Source organism: Ranitomeya imitator, chromosome 2, assembly GCF_032444005.1.
Source record: "Ranitomeya imitator isolate aRanImi1 chromosome 2, aRanImi1.pri, whole genome shotgun sequence".
In the NCBI taxonomy this organism is placed as follows: domain Eukaryota; kingdom Metazoa; phylum Chordata; class Amphibia; order Anura; family Dendrobatidae; genus Ranitomeya; species Ranitomeya imitator.
Genome location: NC_091283.1, coordinates 255,805,621 through 255,817,297, shown reverse-complemented (window position 1 = coordinate 255,817,297; position 11,677 = coordinate 255,805,621).

Sequence of the window (11,677 nt, the reverse complement as noted above, 5' to 3'; positions counted from 1 at the left end):
GAATGGTACCGTGATCGGGGGGTCCTTCCTAGCCGGAGATTCCTTACGGCCTGAGGACTTGGTTGATTTCTGAGCCACTTTAGCTCCACCAGCGCGACTACTGCCACTAGAACGTCGCTGGGAGCTTCTCAAAGGCTGCTCAAGTGGTTGCTGCTGTTCACCGCACAGCTGCGGTGTTCCCTCCAGTGACTCCATACCGGAAAAGGTGGACAGGAACAATGCTGAGGCCTCAGTGCAACGTTTAAATACATCCCCCTGGGTACCACCCCCGGATGGGGGTCAGCAGGGACATTCCTCGGTGCACCGCTGATTGGTACTGCCCCGCTTCCGACCGCTAGCCGCCTGTAGAGCGCCGGACACCCCGAGGCCAAAATCCCACCCCCGACGCCGGGCGCCGCCATTAGCCGGAACAAGGCGCCACCGCGCATGCGCGGCCGCGTCATCGCCCCGCTCGTCGCGTAATCCGGACACGCCCCTTCCGGACGCAGCTGCGGAGCTGAGAGCAGACGCGCCGAACAAGGACGGCAGCGCTCCCCAGCCACCGCAGACCCCAGCGGCGGACCGACCCTGGAGGCTCCAGCAGATGCAGCACCATGGGGCCTTACGTACCAGGTATACAGCGGCACCCTTAGAAGCCAAGCCCTCTGCTTAGGGCTGCTTCCTCCTGCTGTCACCTACACAGACAGTCCCCCTGCCGTGTGGTGCTTCCATCCTCCTGATCAGGCCGAGGTAGGGGACCCCCGCTACCTGCATCGGCCTGTCAGGAGTAGGATAACTTCTATCTTCGACCCTCTTCTCTGGGCCTGTCTGAAGAGGTTCCACTGTCAGGGACAGGAAACCAACTGGCGGGGGAGTGAGGTGCCGCCCTTTTTGTGTCTGAGGTTTCCGGTCGCTGAAGGGCGGATCCCCTCTCTCGTTGTGCTGTCATGGCGACTGAATAAACACCCTACATCTCACCACCCCAGCACAATGTAACAGATGGTCATAATACAGCTGTAAACGGTAAACAACATATGGTAGAGGATAGGTACATGGGAAAGAGAGGTCACAACTATGACAGGGCCTAGCGGAAAGTAAAGAGCAGGTGCACGCTAACGGCTAGGGTAACCCCTGTGACAGCGGTGACGCCTGACCCATGTATGACAGACTGTACACAGGACCTAGCAAAAGGTATGGAGCGAGTACAGAACAGCCGTAATGGCCCCTGTGGCAATGGTAGAACCTAAACTGTGTACAGCATACCATATGGCAAAAAAGGTAATGGCATGGGAAGAGGAAGTCACAACTGTGACAATACCTAGCACAGGGTATGGAGCCAGTGTGCACTGGCAGCTAGGGTAACCCCTGCTACAGCGATGAAACCTAAATCAATGCTTACCCATGCAGATGGGGGAGGGAGGTGAAGGGGTCCCGCCGGTGGGTACGCCGCTTCCTCAGGGGGATATGTGATCTAGTGGAGCAGGACCTGCCTATAACCTCCCTGACCTCGGTCACATGTCCGGTGACCGCCAATCCCAGTAGCGCTGTCGGTGCATGCGCACTGCAGCGGGGAAGCCCGACAGGAGGACATGGCGCACAGCCAAGCACGGGGGCCAGGAAAAAGTTCCAGACCTGCGCACAAGACGAGAAGGGCACCAGCCCACATGTCAGAGCCGCCCGCACGCAGGGCGATGCGCACGGCCACAAGGGGGCGTGCCAAAAGGTAATGTGATAGAAGGAAATACGATAAATAGTAAGACTAAATAATAAATGTAACATCAGCGCCACAAGCCCACAGATAAATATAGCCATACTACTACAATATACAAACACCTGTGACATTTCAAATCAGACAGCGTATATCCTGCGGCACTACGAATGTCATATATTATGCGACCTGTCCGTGCCCCAGGATATATGTTGGTGTTACTACTCGCGAACTCAGAATTCGCGTACGGGAGCATGTGCGGGACATTGGCGCGGCCAGGACGGTGTCCGCGTTGGCGGATCTCAAAACTATCCCCCGCCACTTTAAGTTGCACCACAACTGTAACGAGAAATTACTTAAGGTGCGGGGAATTGATGTGCTCCATCTGGGTGTCAGAGGTGGGGATAATAAAAAAAGATTAGCAGATTGAAACTAGGTGGATCGTTATGCTTGACACTGTGACCCCCAAAGGTCTTAACGAGTCCCTTAGTTTCGCTCCCTACCTCTAGTCTACCGTGCCTTTCTCTCTTAGTGGTGTGTCCCATCTCTATTGTTAATTTGAGTCACACCGGTGGGCTGTTTTGTTTTTATTCTGTTTTTAATTTGTTCTATTTTCCTTTTTATTATCAGTAAATACTCCTATGTGAGCCCTGTTCTGTGGTCCTCCTTGTCCTTGCTCGCGTTACTTACCCGTTAACTACTGCCATCACCATCCGTGCCTGCTATATGTGTGGACCATGCTTGAAAGATACTGATCACCATGGGCCTCTCCTTAAAGCCTACGGAATCATCTGCAGCACACGTCATGTGACCCCGGTTTTATGATGGACCAGTCTATGATTTGTTACTTTCATTATGTACACCAGGATATACTTTGTCACAGGTGTTTGTATATTGTAGTAGTATGGCTATATTTATCTGTGGGCTTGTGGCGCTGATGTTACATTTATTATTTAGTCTTACTATTTATCGTATTTCCTTCTATCACATTACCTTTTGGCACGCCCCCTTGTGGCCGTGCGCATCGCCCTGCGTACGGGCGGTTCTGACATGTGGGCTGGCGCCCTTCTCGTCTCGTGAGACTGCTAAGTCTTCTGGGTAATTTCGCAATGCATCTCTAGGAACGGAAGATGGCGGCCGGCGTGAGCGCATCGTCAGACGACAGAGGGTGAGAATAGCAGATTTTTTTGTTTTTTTATTATTTTTAACATTAGATCTTTTTACTATTGATGCTGCATAAGCAGCATCAATAGTAAAACGTTGGGGACACACAGGGCTAATAGCAGCGATAACGGAGTGCGTTACCCGCGGCATTAACCCTGTGTGAGCGGTGACCGGAGGGGAGTATGCGGGCGCCGGGCAGCGACTGCGGGGAGGAAGGAGCGGCCATTTTTCTGCCGGACTGTGCCCGTCGCTGATTGGTCGTGGCAAAACAGCCACGACCAATCAGCGACTTGGATTTCCATGACAGAGGCCGGGACCAATGAATATCTGTGACAGACAGAAGGACAGACAGAAAGACGGAAGTGACCCTTAGACAATTATATAGTAGACTAGATGGTGGCCCGATTCTAACGCATCGGGTATTCTAGAATATGCATGTCCACGTAGTATATTGCCCAGCCACGCATTATATTGCCCAGCCACGCAGTATATTGCCCAGCCACGGAGTAGATTGCCCAGCCACGGAGTAGATTGCCCAGCCACGGAGTATATTGCCCAGCCACGGAGTAGATTGCCCAGCCACGGAGTAGATTGCCCAGCCACGGAGTAGATTGCCCAGCCACGGAGCCACATAGTATAGAGACTTAAAAAAAATAAACATACACTCACCTATAGCCCGTTGAAGTCCTGCTATTCTCACCATCCGCCGCCTTTCTCGCTCCTCTCCACGCTCCCGGGACCACTCCATTGCCAGCGGCATCTTGTGGTCCCAGGGCTGGTGTGAGCAGGACCTATGATGACGTCACGGCAGGTCCTTGTCGCACACCAGCCCTGGGAGCGGAAGCTGCCGATTGAAATGGAGTGATTCCGGGAACGTGGCGAGGAGCGGGAAAGGCAGAGGAGGGTGAGTATAGCAGTTTTTTTTTTTTTTTTAAATTATTTTTAACATGACCTATTTTTACTATTGATGCTGCATCAATTGTAAATAGTTGGGGACACACAGTGTTAATAGCAGCAATAACGGAGTGCGTTACCCGCGGCATTAACCCTGTGTGAGCGGTGACCGGAGGGGAGTATGCGGGCGCCGGGCAGCGACTGCGGGGAGGAAGGAGCGGCCATTTTTCTGCCGGACTGTGCCCCTCGCTGATTGGTCGTGGCTGTTTTGCCACGACCAATCAGCGACTTGGATTTCCATGACAGAGGCCGGGACCAATGAATATCTGTGACAGACAGAAGGACAGACAGAAAGACGGAAGTGACCCTTAGACAATTATATAGTAGACTAGATGGTGGCCCGATTCTAAAGCATCGGGTATTCTAAAATATGCATGTCCACGTAGTATATTGCCCAGCCACGCAGTATATTGCCCAGCCACGCAGTATATTGCCCAGCCACGCAGTATATTGCCCAGCCACGCAGTATATTGCCCAGCCACGCAGTATATTGCCCAGCCACGTAGTAGATTGCCCAGCCACGTAGTATGTTGGCCAGCCACGTAGTAGATTGTCCAGTCACATAGTAGATTGGCCAGCCACGTAGTATGTTGCCCAGTCACGCAGTATATTGCCCAGCCACGTAGTAGATTATCCAGTCACGTAGTAGATTGGCCAGCCACATAGTACATTGCCCAGCCACATAGTATATTGCCCAGCCACATAGTACATTGCCCAGCCACATAGTATATTGGCCAGCACAGAGCCACATAGTATAGAGACTTAAAAAAAATAAACATACACTCACCTATAGCCCGTTGAAGTCCTGCTATTCTCACCATCCGCCGCCTTTCTCGCTCCTCTCCACGCTCCCGGGACAACTCCATTGCCAGCGGCATCTTGCGGTCCCAGGGCTGGTGTGAGCGAGCAGGACCTATGATGACGTCACGGCAGGTCCTTGTCGCACACCAGCCCTGGGACCGGAAGCTGCCGCTTGAAATGGAGCGATCCCGGGAGCGTGGTGAGGAGCGGGAAAGGCAGCGGAGGGTGAGTATAGCAGGTTTTTTTTTAATTATTTTTAACATGACATTTTTACTATTGATGCTGCATCAATAGTAAATAGTTGGGGACACACAGGGTTAATAGCAGCGATAACGGAGTGCGTTACCCGCGGCATTAACCCTTTGTGAGCGGTGACCGGAGGGGAGTATGCGGGCGCAGGGCAGCAACTGCGGGGAGGAAGGAGCGGCCATTTTTCTGCCGGACTGTGCCCGTCGCTGATTGGTCGTGGCAAAACAGCTACGACCAATCAGCGACTTGGATTTCCATGACAGAGGCCGGGACCAATGAATATCTGTGACAGACAGAAAGACGGAAGTGACCCTTAGACAATTATATAGTAGACTAGATGGTGGCCCGATTCTAACGCATCGGGTATTCTAGAATATGCATGTCCACGGAGTAGATTGCCCAGCCACGGAGTAGATTGCCCAGCCACGGAGTAGATTGCCCAGCCACGGAGTAGATTGCCCAGCCACGGAGTAGATTGCCCAGCCACGGAGTAGATTGCCCAGCCACAGAGTAGATTGCCCAGCCACGTAGTAGATTGCCCAGCACAGAGCCACATAGTATAGAGACTTAAAAAAAATAAACATACTCACCTATAGCCCGTTGAAGTCCTACTATTCTCACCATCCGCCGCCTTTCTCGCTCCTCTCCACGCTCCCGGGACCACTCCATTGCCAGCGGCATCTTGCGGTCCCAGGGCTGGTGTGAGCAGGACCTATGATGACGTCACGGCAGGTCCTTGTCGCACACCAGCCCTGGGAGCGGAAGCTGCCGCTTGAAATGGAGTGATTCCGGGAGCGTGGCGAGGAGCGGGAAAGGCAGGGGAGGGTGAGTATAGCAGGTTTTTTTTAAATTATTTTTAACATGACCTATTTTTACTATTGATGCTGCATCAATAGTAAATACTAAACATACTGATCCACTAAGCAGATATTAAGCTGCATGTCGAATCAAAAAGAGTGCCATATTTTTATTAATAAAAAGTTAGAAATTTATTGACACGAACAATACACATAGTAAAACAATGCCTCAAAACCATACACAATATAATAGAAATAGGCGTTTTATAGAATTATAGAAAAGCACTAGGTAATATATATCTAATTGAACATAATATATTTGGCACTAAAGCATGCTAAGAAAATTCTTAATAAAGTTCAATATTTATACTTTATTGCCTGATAATACCAATCCATATATTAATTCCATATCTCTAAATAATTTAATGAAGATATAGATTGTATCATTTGTATTAAAGGTATGCTAAAGAACCAACACAGGCACTTAAAAGCGCTACAGCAAAATAATGCATACAGGCACTGGGCACACTATTGCAAAACTCTGATTCACGGTATAGTTTATATCAAAATCGATACTGCCAATAGAGTGCTGCTTAATAATAACATGCATACACCATCGGAAAATCCCCTACTTCAACCCCAGCTGGTACAATAACTAATGGACTAAAGATTATATCGTCAGGACAGTCTATTATAAATAGGCATTAATTGCCATATGGGGAAATACTCCTATAATGTCATACCAGCTATTCTCAATACCGTGACCACTGAATATATACAGTTAGGGCCAGAAATATTTGGACAGTGACACAAGTTTTGTTATTTTAGCTGTTTACAAAAACATGTTCAGAAATACAATTATATATATAATATGGGCTGAAAGTGCACACTCCCAGCTGCAATATGATAGTTTCCACATCCAAATCGGAGAAATGGTTTAGGAATCATAGCTCTGTAATGCATAGCGTCCTCTTTTTCAAGGGACCAAAAGTAATTGGACAATGGACTCTAAGGGCTGCAATTAACTCTGAAGGCGTCTCCCTCGTTAACCTGTAATCAATGAAGTAGTTAAAAGGTCAGGGGTGGATTCCAGGTGTGTGGTTTTGCATTTGGAAGCTGTTGCTGTGAGCAGACAACATGCGGTCAAAGGAACTCTCAATTGAGGTGAAGCAGAACATCCTGAGGCTGAAAAAAAAGAAAAAATCCATCAGAGAGATAGCAGACATGCTTGGAGTAGCAAAATCAACAGTTGGGTACATTCTGAGAAAAAAGGAATTGACTGGTGAGCTTGGGAACTCAAAAAGGCCTGGGCGTCCACGGATGACAACAGTGGTGGATGATCGCCGCATACTTAATTTGGTGAAGAAGAACCCGTTCACAACATCAACTGAAGTCCAGAACACTCTCAGTGAAGTAGGTGTATCTGTCTCTAAGTCAACAGTAAAGAGAAGACTCCATGACAGTAAATACAAAGGGTTCACATCTAGATGCAAACCATTCATCAATACCAAAAATAGACAGGCCAGAGTTAAATTTGCAGAAAAACACCTCAAGAAGCCAGCTCAGTTCTGGAAAAGTATTCTATGGACAGATGAGACAAAGATCAACCTGTACCAGAATGATGGGAAGAAAAAAGTTTGGAGAAGAAAGGGAACGGCACATGATCCAAGGCACACCACATCCTCTGTAAAACATGGTGGAGGCAACGTGATGGCATGGGCATGCATGGCTTTCAATGGCACTGGGTCACTTGTGTTTATTGATGACATAAGAGCAGACAAGGGTAGCCGGATGAATTCTGAAGTGTACCGGGATATACTTTCAGCCCAGATTCAGCCAAATGCTGCAAAGTTGATTGGACGGCGCTTCATAGTACAGATGGACAATGACCCCAAGCATACAGCCAAAGCTACCCAGGAGTTCATGAGTGCCAAAAAGTGGAACATTCTGCAATGGCCAAGTCAATCTCCAGATCTAAACCCAATTGAGCATGCATTTCACTTGCTCAAATCCAGACTTAAGACGGAAAGACCCACAAACAAGCAAGACCTGAAGGCTGCGGCTGTAAAGGCCTGGCAAAGCATTAAGAAGGAGGAACCCCAGCGTTTGGTGATGTCCATTGGTTCCAGACTTAAGGCAGTGATTGCCTCCAAAGGATTTGCAACAAAATATTGAAAATAAAAATATTTTGTTTGGGTTATGTTTATTTGTCCAATTACTTTTGACCTCCTAAAATGTGGAGTGTTTGTAAAGAAATGTGTACAATTCCTACATTTTCTATCAGATATTTTTGTTCAACCCTTCAAATTAAACGTTACAATCTGCACTTGAATTCTGTTGTAGATGTTTCATTTCAAATCCAATGTGGTGGCATGCAGAGCCCAACTCGCGAAAATTGTGTCACTGTCCAAATATTTCTGGCCCTAACTGTATATAGAGCCGCCTGAAAAAATTTTTTTTAACACTAGCCGCCGTATGCATGGATAGATTTAAAGATGACAAACTGGCTACTATTGATACCGCAACTATAAGATTAATAATTGTAGCTACAGGGCAATTTGTTATAGATATACACCTGCTGCCATATGGATACACGGTTACTACTGATGTAGTAACCGCTTACAGTGAGGGTAAAACAGCTCTAGAATATCAAAAGCCCAATTTGGCCACACAGAATACACTAGATAGATATATCCAAACACATACCATGAGTTGATAGCATTAGCTGCAATAGACCAACCATGCAGAGCCGCTGCACACCCTAATTTCAACACCGCATGAGGTAAGTACACTCTATATCAAAGATATCCATCTATTGCTATAAACAGGCTAACAGATGATACTCAAAACTCTCTAATTTCTATAATTCTATAAAACGCCTATTTCTATTATATTGTGTATGGTTTTGAGGCATTGTTTTACTATGTGTATTGTTCGTGTCAATAAATTTCTAACTTTTTATTAATAAAAATATGGCACTCTTTTTGATTCGACATGCAGCTTAATATCTGCTTAGTGGATCAGTATGTTTAGTGTTGTATCGGAGTGTTACCCATCCTAAGTGTGTGGTAATGGGTTTGGGTTATATGTTTACATATTGTTTTTCTGCCTGCAGGCAGTATACCCGATTCCTTATAATGGATTTTTCAGCCAGAGAATCTAGCTGGCGGCAAAAAGCTTCTAATATTTTTTGTTCCAATGCTTCTCAACCCATGACTGATGCTTCTAGTACTGAAAGAGATGTGATGAAACAGTATAAGAACTTTATTCACAAGAAAACTAAAATATGGTGGACTAAGACAACTTTGGAGAACTATGTAAGTCAGAAAATAATTCCACGTGGTTTGCGGGTGCAGCTTTATCCCACGTTTGATTTGGGTGAACAACATTTAATTGATCGCTGGATGACAGCTGCTTCTGCTTGCTCTTTGGAGTTCCTCCAGATAATTATAGAGAGCAACACCTTATCTATAAAGAAAATTGAAGAGGAAATAAGTAGATTGGAACTTTCCCTTAAAAAGGATATGAAAAATGATCAATTAGAATCTTTTTTAAAAGAGATTGAAAAAGACCTCGAAAAATGGGAAAAGGATATTTGTGTGATTAAAACCAAGAAATATTTGAGGGATGTTGCTGATTATAACAGTAAGAAAATCTATAGATGGCAAAACCCACGATCTAATGATGTGAAACGTAAAGCCAGATCTGAATCATTGAGCTCAACGTCATCAGTTTCTGATGCAGGGTCATCTAATCAAGACAATGACGCCATTCCTTGGAATAAACGCACTAGATTTGGAGGAAATTCCAAGTCCAATGATTTTTTCAAAAAAAGGAACTATCAGAGAGACGATAAAATGAAGGTGATTAATCTGTCTGAACATGTTTTGACTGATATGCAGACGTCAATCCTTGAAAAAGGTCTTACTTTTTGTCCATCCTATTCCCTAGATGCCTTCACATCGGTAAAGGATGTGCATTTGTTTTCAAGGAAGTTAATACTAAAAAAATTACATTTCAAGGGGCAAACTGATGACAAGTTTGATACTGAGGAGGAGAGAGAGGCCCTTGCTAATCTGGAGGCTTTGGAGCGTGAGAGTAATTCGGTTGAGGTGAGTGGCTTTCCTGACCATCTGGTTAGCAAGTCTAAGAAATTTCCAGCATTTAGTTTATGTCCGGCCGTGGAAGTTTTCACTAGGCTGGTTACTAAGGATATAGAAGAATTATCAGCTAAGGGGTTCGGTTTGTCCAATTTTGGGCAACAGGAAAAGCAAGCATTGCAAACCTTAAAAGAATGGGATGACGTAGTATACAAGGCAGCCGATAAGGGCGGAAATCTAGTCATCTGGCCTCGCGCTCTTTATGAGAAGCAGGCCTACAAATTATTGAATGATAGAGCATGCTACAAAAAACTTGCTTTGAACCCTATGGATTCTTTTCAATCCGAACTGATTGAGATCTTAGAAAGGGCCTTTGATGAAGGCACTATTCCAAAAAGATTGCTTGAATTGATTAGAAATATGCAACCTAGGATGCCGACACTATACCTTATTCCCAAAATACACAAAAACCCCAAGGACCCTCCTGGTAGGCCGATCGTGTCCGGTAATGGTGGTTTATGTGAAGTGATTACTCAGGTGTTGGATCATTACCTCAAACCTTTAGTAAATCAACTTCCATCATTTATCAAAGACACCACGGCTGCCCTGCAGAGGTTGGATAACCTCCAGTTGAGTCCCAACAGTGTAATGGTGACTGCCGATGTGGAGGCACTCTACACCTCCATCAGACATGCTGATGGTGTTACGGCTGTGGCACTATATTTGAGCGCAAGCAATCTTGACAGTAACTTGGTTCAACTTTTGCTGGAATTGCTGGAGTTTGTGTTGTCTCATAACGTGTTTATATTCGGGCAGGGCACGTATCTGCAGTTACAAGGTACTGCGATGGGGGCTTGCTGTGCCCCCTCCTATGCAAACCTCTTTCTGGGGGCTTGGGAGAGGGAGATTTTCATGAGTAATCCCATCCCCCAGAGTGATCTCATCCAAGGTTGGATGAGATATATTGATGATGTTTGGTTTGTATGGGAGGGGGGCATCAATGATCTACATAATCTCATGGCTGACCTCAATCGCAATAATCTTAACATCAAATTGACCTTCAAATACGGAAGGTCGGTCGATTTTCTCGATTTGCAGATACGTGCCCTGCCTGAAGGGGACCTTGTTACTAATGTTTTTCGTAAGCCCACTGCCACCAATTCGCTGCTTCATGCAGAATCCGCCCACCTGCCGTCCACAATTAGAGGAATACCTGTAGGACAGTTTTTGCGGGTTAGACGTATTTGTTCCAACGATGATGATTTTTCTGTGCAGGCGGATGACCTTGCTGAGAGGTTTTTGCAGCGAGGTTATAGCCAAAAAATTATACGAAAGGGTCGAATAAGGGCCGAAAGGACTCCAAGAAACACCTTATTGTATGGCAACACCTCGAGGTTGAATAAGGATGGGGACCAAGTCAGATTGATCACCGGATACCACAATAAGTGGTTTCAATTTAAAAACATTATAGAGAAACATTGGGCTGTGTTACACACTGATCCAGTTCTCAAACAATGTTTGCCTTCTAGACCATCAATAGTAGCAAAAAGGTCGAGAAACATTCGAGATGTTTTGGTCCATAGCCATTATGAGCCACATGATCGGAGTAAGGGAACCAAACGGGATCTTATTGGCTTTTTTCCTTGTGGTCGCTGTAAAGCTTGCGCTAACTGCGTTAAAGCTAAAAAATTTTCTAATTTTGATGGATCCAGAATTTATGAGATCAGGAATTTTTTGTCATGTGGATCTAAAGGTGTGATTTACCACTCTACGTGCCCATGTGGCAAGATCTATATAGGCCTCACAACGAGGGAGTTAAAAGTTCGTGTTCGGGAGCACTGTCTTGATATAGAAAAATCTAAGGGTGTTCAGGATTTGGCCAGCCTCAAAACGCTCCCTAGGCATTATAGGAAATTTCACAACAG